This window comes from Equus przewalskii, chromosome 2 (genome assembly GCF_037783145.1).
Source record: "Equus przewalskii isolate Varuska chromosome 2, EquPr2, whole genome shotgun sequence".
In the NCBI taxonomy this organism is placed as follows: domain Eukaryota; kingdom Metazoa; phylum Chordata; class Mammalia; order Perissodactyla; family Equidae; genus Equus; species Equus przewalskii.
The window spans coordinates 65,773,439-65,784,768 of NC_091832.1; the positions used below are offsets into that span (position 1 = coordinate 65,773,439).

The window sequence follows — 11,330 nt, forward strand, 5'->3', positions numbered from 1 at the left end:
TAGAAGGAACAGAGTTTACCTCTTTATTTTGCAGACAGCATCTGAAGCCATTTTCATCAATTTCATGTGGGTAGTTTATCAAAGGGAAAGGCCTGGAATTTAGGAGCTATGTCAACAGTGAGAAAACATATGTACCTAAAAAAAGGAAAACCACTAGTTTCCATGGCTCAAATTCCCCAAATGTTAAATGCAAAAAGAATTTTCCATTTATCCAGAAATAACTTATCTGGCAGGTGCTATAGATTGAATGTTTGTATCCCTCTCAAAGTTCATATGTTGAAATCCTAATCCCCAATGTGACGGTATTAGGAGGTGGGGCCTTCGGGAGGTAGTTAACTCATGAGGGCAGAGCCCTCATGAATGGAATTAGTGCCCTCATAAAAGAGGCCCGAGAAAGCGCCCTTCCCTCTTCTGCCATGTGAGGTGACATTGAGAAGATGGCCCTCAATGAGGAAGTGAGTCTTCACCAGACAGCAGATGTGCAAGCACCGCGCTCTTCGACTTCCAGCCTCCAGAACTATGTGAAATAAATTTTTGTTGTTTATCTGCCACCCAGTCTGTGGTAAATTGTTCCAGCAACCCAAAGAACTAAGATAGAAATTGGTACTGAGAGTGGGATGCTGCTGTCACAAGTAGATAAAAACATGGAAGCGGCTTTGGAACTGGGTAATGGGTAGAGGCTGGAAGAATTTTGAGATACATGCTAGAAAAAGCTTACATTGCTGTGAACAGACGATTAAGGGCAATTCTGGTAAGAGCCCAGAAAGAAAAGAAGAGAGCTATAGAGAAAGCTGCAATGTTCTTAGAGAATAACTAAGTAACCCAGAAAAGAATTTTGGTAGAAGTATAGAAATATAGGCCATTCTGATGAGATCACAGATGGAAACGAGGCACACGTTATTGGATAATGGAGGAAAGGCCATCCTTGTTATAAAGTGGCAAAGAGCTCAGCTGAATTATGTTCATGTCCTAGTGTTCTGTTTAAGGTAGAACTTTCGAGGGATGAACTTGGATATTGGGCTGAGGAAATTAAGCAAAGTTTTGCGGAAATGGCCTGATTCCTCTTGACTGCTTATGGTAAAATGCAAGAAGAGAGAAATGACTTAAAGATGGAATTGCTATTAAAAAGGAAGCAGAACTTAAAGATTTGAAAAATTCTCAGCTTATCCATATTGGAAAAAATGAGAAAAAGCCTATTTTGGAGGGAACATGAAGGATGTGGCCAAATTTGATAAAGAGATTAATATGGACCAACGATCTCAACAGAAGCTAGAAGCTATTCATCAAAACAATGAGGAGACTATCTAAACATAAGCTGTATCGGGAATCACCCAGCCTTCCCTCCTGTGTGTCTCCTTTACTCACACTACTACCTCACTCACTATACTTCTGACACCAGGTGTGTGTGGCTTTCCCTCCACCAAGCAATTCTCCAGACATCAGCTGAGTATCTTACAATTTAACTCAATTCTGACACTATCCACCTGGAGATAGCGTCAGATCCCGCAGGTTAAGGGCTCAGACCCACAAGACTGCTCCTACCCCACTTCAGATGCCAATCGAAAGTCCAGATTGTGACCTGGCTTCTGACCAAATGGCTATAAATCTGAGGTTCTCACAACCCCATCCTCAGATTTTATTAATTTGCTAGAACAGCTCGCAGAACTCAGAGAAACGCTTACTTAACATTTACCAGTTTATTATTGAATGATATGGTAAAGGATGCAGATGAACAGCCAGATGAAAAGCCACATTGGGCGAGGTCTGGGAGGGTCCTGAGCACAGGAGTTTCTGTCCCTGTGGACTTGGGGTGCGTCACCCTCCTGGTATGTGGATGTGTTCGCCGACCTGGAAGCTCTCGGAACCCTATCCTTTTGTGATTTATGGAGGCTTCCTCACGTAGGCATGATGAATTAACTCCATTTCCAGTCCCTCTCTCCTCCTGGAGGATGGCAGATGAGATTGAAAGTTCCAAGTTTCTAATCATGGCTTGGTCTTTCTGGTGACCAGCCCCTATCCAGGAGCCATTCAGGAGCCCACCCAGAGTCACCTCATCAAAACAAAAGATATTCCTAGTGCTCTTATCACTTAGGAATTTACAAGGGTTTCAGGAGCCCTGTGTCAGGAACCAGGGTCAAAGACTAAATATTTATATTTACTATTATTTCACACAAGGCAAGATGTATTGTCCAAGACAGTGGAAGAAGGACTCCAAAGCCGTGGAGACCATCAGAGCTATCCCTCCCACCACAGGCCCAGAGTGCAAGGGCCTAGGGGGTGAAAAGATTTCAAAAGAGGGGCCACGGCCCAGTGGCGCCACCTCACATCATGGGTTCTGCTCCCTGCACTTCATTCCTGCACTCCTCTGCCACCAGAGCTTCAGCTCCTGTGGGTCCTGGTGAAGTATACGCTGTGCCCAGCAAAGCTATGGGGGCATGACTGCCTCCTCCTAGATTTCAAAGGATGCCCCCAAGAGACTCAGGTTCCAGGCAGAGAACTGCCATAGGAGTGGGGCCACCACAGAGAGCCCCCAGTAGAGCAATGCCCAGTGAAACCATGGGGCTGAAACTATCTCCATGACCCCAGACCAGTAGAGTCACTGGTGTGCAATTCCAGCCTGGGAGAGCTGCAGGCACTTGACTCCAACTCATGAGAGACACCACATGGGCTGTACTAGGCAAAGCCACAGAGACAGAGCTGCCAGGAGACTTGAGGCCCAACCCTTGCCCTCAAAGGCAGATCCCCCTCTCAGTGTGTCTAGAAGGCAGAACTTCCTCCTTAATGGGCCTAGAGGGCAGAACATTGAGTCAAAGATTATTTGTGAACCTCAAGGTCTAATGATGTTTGCCCTCTTGGATTTTGGACTTGCTCAGGATTCTTTCTTTCCTGTTTTCCCCTTTTGGAATTGGAGTGTCTGTCCTAGGCCTGTCCTACCACGGCATTTTGTAAGCACATGCTATGTTTGACTTCACAAATTCACAGCTGGAGAGGAATTTGTCTCAGGATGAATCACACCTTGAGTCTCAACCATATCTGATTTACATATTTAGATGAGACTTTGGACTTAGACTTTTGAGTTGATGACATATGAGAAGGACACCCTTTTGGGGGGTCAAGGGTGAAATTTTGTTATAGCAGCCTGAATAGACTTAAGACAGCAGGCTCAATTTATCCAAGATATAGCTCAAAACCACACAGTAATAACAGAAAAGAAAAATCTGTTCTAAACTTAACTTATTTAATGGTTGTTTCTTGTTAAGGACCAGAGAGGGCTTCTTATAGCTCACCTGTTGAGGAGCATTCAGGGATCTGCTCATACATCTGAAGCACGACTGCAATCAACTACTTCTCACCCAGTTTTCCACACACCTCCCCATCTTGGCTAACTTTCTAATGACGTTTTCCTCTCTCTCATCTCAAAGCTTCCACGGACCACCCTGATAACCAGTACATTACTGGTTCATTCCTGCCTGTGGAGTCCTCTTCCCATAAACTGCCCTCATGTGCAATGGCCACCTTCTCCCCAACCCTGATGTAACCTGTACAAAAATACATGAACTGAATAATTGTGAAAGCTCACCTCCTTCCTCAGGAAATCTGCTTGGGGTGGACTGCCACTGATTCTAGGTAGGGTGGTATGCAGTGGCTAAATCATTTTTGCGGTCACTTGGATATGTTTAGGAACTCACAGAGACAAATTCACAGTGTTTCACATAGAAGTGAGCCCCAGCGAATATTTATTAAATGATTGGCTGGGTGGACAGATGGGATGGATGAAAATGCAATTGGTTTTAGACATCAATTCTATTCTTAATTTCAAGTAACACATTATTAATGTTCACTGTGACATTATATATGGCTTCTATAGTTAAAAAAGGAAAGGAGAGTTGGGTGCCTTGTATATCTGGTAATATTTTGTGTGGATACCTATATTGAAGAGGATAATGCCAGCTTTGTAGCAAATTAATGACAACATTTCAATGGGTTAATATAGTAAAAGTTTATTTCTTGCTCATGAAGGAGTCAAATCAACTCAGCTGTTCCTGTTGGGTGGCTTTCCTCCATGTGGTGATTGAGAGGTCCAGGTTCCTTCTACCTTGTGGCTCTGTCATCACCTGGGGACTCAGACCTGTCTTTACCTAGCCAACAGAGGAAAAGAAAGTAGAGAAGGCACACACGTTCCTTGAGAAAACCTGGCCTGGATGTGACACCCATTTTTTTTTTTTTTTAAAGATTTTATTTTATTTTTTCTCCTTTTTCTCCCCAAAGCCCCCCAGTACACAGTTGTATATTCTTCGTTGTGGGTCCTTGTAGTTGTGGCATGTGGGACGCTGCCTCAGCGTGGTTTGATGAGCAGTGCCATGTCCGCGCCCAGGATTCGAACTGACGAAACACTGGGCCGCCTGCCGCGGAGCGCACGAACTTAACCACTCGGCCACGGGGCCAGCCCCGATGTGACACCCATTTTTCCTACTCACATTCCATCAGCAACAGTTCATCACGTGGCCACACTGGGATGGAGGATGGGCTGGAAAATGAAGTCCATGGCTAGACAACTGCCTCCTACCTAGCATAAATTCATGGTAAGGGAAGGTGGTTACAAACTTTTGGTGACTAGCTAGCCATCTCTGATGTTCAACTTCAAAAGAAATACAAAACAACTAGTAAAGATTACTTTTAATGAGAATGCCCAATCCTGTTTGGAAAACAGCACTCTCACATATTGCTTCTAATTGGTGAAACATTTTTTGTTCCATTTTCAAACTGACTTATTTAGAAAGCAATTTGGCAATATGTATTACAACTCAAGTTTTTTCTGTCTTTGGATCCAGTGGTAATTCTGAGAATCCATATTAAGATAATATTCCAAAATATTTTTTAAAGCTTTATGTATAAAGATGTTGACCACAGAGTTATTTAAGCAATGAAAAATTAGGAAAAATAGTGAAAATTTATTAGTAAGGGAATAGTTAATTACATGGTCAAACATTTGTCCAATGCCATATTTATGTAGCCATTGAAATATTTATGAAGCATTTTAACAGTGTTTGCCATAAAGCTTTATTTTTTTTTTAGATTGGCACCTGAGCTAACATTGTTGCCAATCTTTTTTTTTTTTCCTTCTTCTCCCAAACCCCCCCGTAAATAGTTGTATATTTTAGTTGTAGGCCCTTCTGGTTGTGCTATGTGGGACACTGCCTCAGCATGGCCTGATGAGCGGTGCCAAGTCCATTCCCAGGATCCGAACTGGTGAAACCCTGGGCCGCCGAAGCAGTGAGCGAACTTAACCACTTGGCCACGGGGCCAGCCCCTAAAGCTTTATTTTTTAAAGCAAGTTACCAAATTTTATGTGCAGTATTATCTCAATTATGTAAAAAATACGAGAAACATAGAAAAACACTGAATATGCTAAACATTAGCTGAAGTTCCTTCTAGGTGGTAGGATATGGTAATTAATTTTCTTTTTGTTTTTTCATAATATTCAAATTTTCTAAAGTGAATGTACATTATAACTTTATATTTAGAAAAATATTAACTTGGAGGGTAAGGAGAATGACCTTATACAAGGCAGATCTATTACTCAGTAGAATTTGGTTGGATCTTTCTTGCAACTGCTCCCATCTCCTCTTTCCTTGGCTGTGTTCCCCATTCTTGATCTTGGCTGCTGCTTTTGATGCTCCCTGTAACATCAACCAGTAAACTCCTTTTATTAAGTCAGCTTGCTCCTCCAATACTGCCATTTGTTGTTGCGGCATTCATTATTTCCTGGTAATAACACCCCTTGCTCAGAATTTTAGGGCTCATCAACTCTGTGATAGTAAAAAAATAAAATGATTACAGCAGTTCCTTTAAGGAGACTGATCTGGAGCAATGTGCATGGAAGATTTGAATGTGATAATGACTTACATAATTCTTCTACCCTTTTATGTGAATAACAGGAATACTGACTATACTATGTCTACAGGACTCTTCAGTAGACTGCAAGCTCCTGGAACATAGCAATTGCATCATCTTGGTTTCTCCAGTGCCTAACATAGTTCTGATACATAATTGGCACTTAATAGACGTTTTAAATAAATAAATGACTGAATGGATGGAAGGAAGGGTAACTATTAATGATGGTGATTGCTATTTACTAATGGAGATCAGCCAGTCAATTAATGTTTATTGAGCACACTTTATGTGCCAATTTGTGCTTGGAACTAGATTCCAAGAAATCATGGTAGGGAAAAAAAAAAGGTAGATTGGTGAATTAGATGGACTTTTCAGCCAGTGTAAATGTGAAAATATGGAACCCTCTGAAGCCTTTTTAAGATGTGTTTGGCCCATCCAGCTAGTGCTAACTAGTGGATACATGGTCCCAGGGCTACAGATCCGGATTAAGCATAGTTGGGTAGACCAGGCATAGTTTGGTCACTGTTTAGTCGAGTAGTCCGCCAGGGTCAAGTGGTCACAGATAGGGTAAGCATGAGTGTTAAAGGTTAACGAGACAGCTCATGTGCAGACCATCAGTGTAGCAACCACCTGGGATCAGCTCTGCCCAAGCTTCTGCTGACTTTCAATCTGGCAATTTAGATGGAAATTGACTCTTCCCACCTCTCCATTTCCTCTGGACTTAACACAATCACCTGGATATCCTAATTAGGGCCCTCATGATCCACAGTCCCTAAAAGGAGTCCTCTTATAGGGTAGGCTGGGAATCTGGCCCTTCTCAAAGCTCCACGCGTGAGCAATGGTCTTAGTAATGGGGACTCACCCCATTCCTGATTGCTAGGATGAACGGTTTCTACCACTCAGAGCCTTATGAATGGACTTGTCTAAGACTATAATCCCTTACACACGTGCCACTCTGCGTGACTCACATGCCCTGAATACTGCTTCAGTGCTGAGTCTGCCTGTGCCCCAAGACCTGGAATCCTCAGCGGCACCCTGTCTTGTCTTTAATTTGCAGCAGCTCTCATAAATGCAGAAAGAAATGTTTTTCTAAGAAGCTAAATGTGACATCTATGTTCTTGAAAGAATGTAAAAGATTGGAAATAAACACTCCTTTTAAAAAATTTCTCTGGCCCGGCCCTGTGACTGAGTGGTTAAGTGCGTGCGCTCTGCTTCAGCAGCCCAGGGTTTCACTGATTCGGATCCTGGGCGCGGACATGGCACCGCTCATCAAGCCACGCTGAGGTGACGTCCCACATGCCACAACTAGAACGACCCAAAACTAAAATATACAACTACGTACTGGGAGGATTTGGGGGAAAAAAGCAGGAAAAAAAAAGAAGATTGGCAACAGTTGTTAGCTCAGGTGCCAATCTAAATCATTCTTTAGAATTCTACAAAACCACATCTGTGTGCCTTCTTTTACATACATTTCTATAAAAACATATATTTTAAAATATCATGTTATAATTCTTTCAGGGAAAATTAAAGGTCTTGGCAATCACCAATCACTTCTGTTTTCATGCAGAGAATGTTTCTATAGAAGTCCACCAGCAACATCACCAACAAAAACATCTATTTTAAAGTAAGTTGGCAGTAACTGTTACCCCAAATTTGGCAGAAAAACAAAAATAGTCCAAATAAATATAATTTTTTCCCTCAGCAAAGTCAACAATCTTACACAAATCTATGGACATGTTGTACCTTAACTCTAGGGATACTCTGGTTTGTCTCACTGACAAATTTTTATTAAAAAAAAAAAAAAGGTAGCGGAGGGGTGGCCAGCCCTGTGGTGTAGTGGTTAAGTTCACATGCTCTGCTTCACAGGCCCGGGGCTCACAGGTTCGATCCCAGGTGCGGACCTACACACCACTCATCAAAGCCACGCTGTGGCAGCATCCCACATATAAAATAGAGGAAGATTGGCACAGATGTTAGCTCAGGGACCATCTTCCTCACCAAAAAAAAAAAACTTTCAAAGTTACAGATTTCAAGAGGATCTTATTTAAGACCAATTCATTAGAGGAAAACAAAGCATTGGGAGGACAAAGATTTTGGAATTTCATACCACTCTCCCTGAAATTTATTTGAGAAACTCCTAGCAGTCATCAAGACACTGGAAAAGCACCGATCAGCCCTATGTTGGTTCACAAACTGGCCCCTGTACACAGAGGGCAAGGAAAGACCAAAGAAAGATGCAGACTGTTATGTGGCATGTTTAATAAGCAAGGAAACTTACATACCAGGCTTGTCTTGGGCAGCGGCAAGATGTGAGGATCTCCACATCCACCCACCAGAATCTTAAATGTTTATAGAGGCTTTCACTGGGTTCAGTCATGTATACCATCCAGATGATCTCAACAACACGTTACTATCTCAAGGCTGTGTCCATGGGACAGCTTCGAGTGCAGGGGAAGGCAAGCGGAGCACACATTCCAAGGACAGGGGAGGGGTGAGGAGCCTCCAACTGCCCAGGTCCAACCCGAGGGTCAACCAGTGGTCACATCCTTTCCACGACCTCTTCCAACATCCTAGCAGGCAAGAGGCTAAGCTATTTTGCCCAAAGTAGCAACAAAGAATCCCCAACAAACTTAAAGAAAGCAGAAGAAAATAATTACCTGTTGCATATCCTCATTATCTTTGTTACTGACCATTTGAAAAACAAGGGACCCAAAGCTCTGTCCTGATTAAAGGGAGGTTCAGAAGATACAGTCAAAAAGATGCATCCCCTAGATACGGATTTACTATGCTAATTGCAAATAGGATAAAAAATACAAGTGGCTCTCTGAACTACAGACCTTATTCAGTACAATTACATACTCCATAAACACCACTGATTGCTACAGAGACAGTATTACAAGTGTTGAGAGTACTCTGGACTGTCAGACTATTTGGATTTGAATCCTACCTCCCATGCATGCTATGTGACCTTGAACAATTCACTTACCCTCTCTGAGTCTTAGCCGCCTTATCTGTAAAATGGGGATAAAAATAGTAATTACCTCAAGGATTGTTATGAGGATTAAATGAGTCAATTTATGTAAAGTTAATACATTTAAGAAAAGTACCATTGTACAGTAAATACTATATTATTATACACCAATACTAATACGCTAAATTTCACTGACAAGTCAAAAATTGCTAAATCTGTGCCTATCTAAACAAAACACTTATGATAAATGAAAAGATTTCATTATTAACATTATCAATAATTGCTTTGTTTCAAGATGGTGGACACTGATACTCTGAACAAGTATACCAAATTTGGTAAAATCTATCAGTTCCTTCAAAATCATTGTGGAATAAATATACAAACAGAATGAAAGACATTAACTGTCAAATGATGAATTAAAATAGAAATTTCATTTGCTTTCTATCAAAAACGGTTACGAAATTATCTGGACTATTATTCAGAGCAAAGTATTGGTTGTAAACTTGAAAGTATTCAGAGTAATTGGAGTTTTACAGCTTTCAATCGCCAATCTGGTACAATTCAACTAAAAAATAGCAATAGCAAATCCTCCAGTTAACACAGCACACTTAAAACATTCGCTTTCCTCCATTCCTTATGACGCTTCACTAAAACAAAACAGAGGTTAAAAAAGAGTAGGGGACATAGACCCACAAGAACAAAGAGAACAGGAGAAGAGACCACAGCAAAATGCCCACAAAAATTTAGAAACTGATTGATGTGTATTGAGTTGTATCCCCTTAAAATATACATTGAATGTGACCTTATTTGGAAATAGGGTCTGTGTGGATGTGATCAAATTAAAATGAGGTCATAATGAGTTATGGTGGGCCCTAATCTAATGACAAGTGTCTTTACAGCAGACGGATATCTGGGCACAGAAAGACCCACAGGGAGAACACCATGTGATGATGGGGGCAGAGACTGGAGTGATGCATCTATAAGCCAAGGAACACGAAGGACTGCCAGCAACCACCAGAAGCTAAGACAGAAGCATGGGACCCCTCAGAGCCCCCAGAAGAAACAAAGCTTCTGATACCTCGATTCCAGAGTTCTAGCTTTTGTAGCTGTGAGAGAAAAAATATTTGTCTAATTAAATTGAGAAAATCACTCAAAGTAGAACAAAAAGGCAAAGAGATAGAAAATAGGACAAAGAAAAAACATCAGCAAGAAGGTTCAACATCTGAATAATGAATTTCTAAAAAGAAGAGATAACAATAAGGGAGGGGGATACTAGAGGAAATCATCAAGTAAATAATAGCAGAAAAACTCCAGAACTGTAGAACATAAAATGGAGGAGAGGAAATCATAAAATAAATAATACCAGGGGCCAGCCCCGTGGCCAGGTGGCTAAGTTTGTGCGCTCCCCTTCAGTGGCCCAGGGTTTTGCTGGTTCAGATCCTGGGTGCAGACACGGCACTGCTCATCAGGCCATGCTGAGGCAGCATCCCACACGCCACAACCAGAAGGACCTACAATTAGAACAACTATGTATGGGGGGTGGGATGTGGGGATGGGGGGGCTTTGGGGAGAAGAAGCACCAGAAAAAAAAAGAGATTGGCAACAGATGTCAGCTCAGGTGTCAATCTTTAGAAAAAATAATAATACCAAAAAAATTTCCAGAACTGAAGAACATGTGTTTCAAGATTGAAAACAGCCAACAAAGTGCCAGATCAATAAAAATTAGAAAAGAGCCATAACTAAGAAACATGATTGTGTCTTAGAACACTGGGAATAAAGAGCAGATCCTAAAACTTCTTGAGACAAAACAAACAGAAGAGAAGCAGGTTACATATAAAGAAATCCGTTACCTATAAAGGAACAGGAATCTTAATGATGTAGGACTTCTCAACGACAATACTGGAAAGCTAAACTACCGTGAAGCTAGCCCTTTAACATTCTGAGTGAAAATTATTTTCAACCAAGAATTCTATACTCAACCAGAATTAAAGACAGTTATAGACAGTTCTTCTAAGGAAAAGAAAAGAAAAAAAAAAACGCACCTGCCTGCAACATTCCGCAAGAAACTACTGGAGGATATGTTCCACAAAATGAGAGGACAAAATCAAGAAAAAGGAGCATACAGATTCAGGAAATAGGGAATCCATCTCAGGAATGAAGTATGGCTCATTCCCTGGACGGCAGTGAGGGAGACCCCAGGACATCAGCTGAACCCAGCGCCTCTCAGACTTTGACGTGTGCAGGAATTAGTGGCGGATCTGGTTAAAATGCAGATTCTGATTCAAGAAGTCTGAGTGGAACCTGAAATTCGGCATTTTTAACAAGCTCGCCTCAGGATGTTGACGCTGCTGGTTCCGGGACTACACTTTGCTTAGCAGGGTGTGGAGGACAAACAGTCCAAATTGTTTAAAGAAGATTGTACAGAGAGAGAAATTGATTTGCTTCTGGGAGATAACTGAGGATG

The 11,330-nt window shown here is 41.7% G+C and overlaps 1 long non-coding RNA gene across 1 annotated transcript; it reads right to left on the reverse strand.

Moving 5' to 3' along the window:
• Positions 1 to 3,985: 3,985 nt before the first annotated feature.
• Positions 3,986 to 11,188, reverse strand: LOC139082049 (uncharacterized). Its single transcript, XR_011537721.1, has 6 exons — positions 10,909 to 11,188; positions 8,882 to 8,906; positions 8,553 to 8,617; positions 8,178 to 8,465; positions 4,479 to 4,567; positions 3,986 to 4,139 (listed from the first exon to the last, which is right to left on the reverse strand). It is a non-coding gene; the product is annotated as an uncharacterized lncRNA (long non-coding RNA).
• Positions 11,189 to 11,330: the final 142 nt, after the last annotated feature.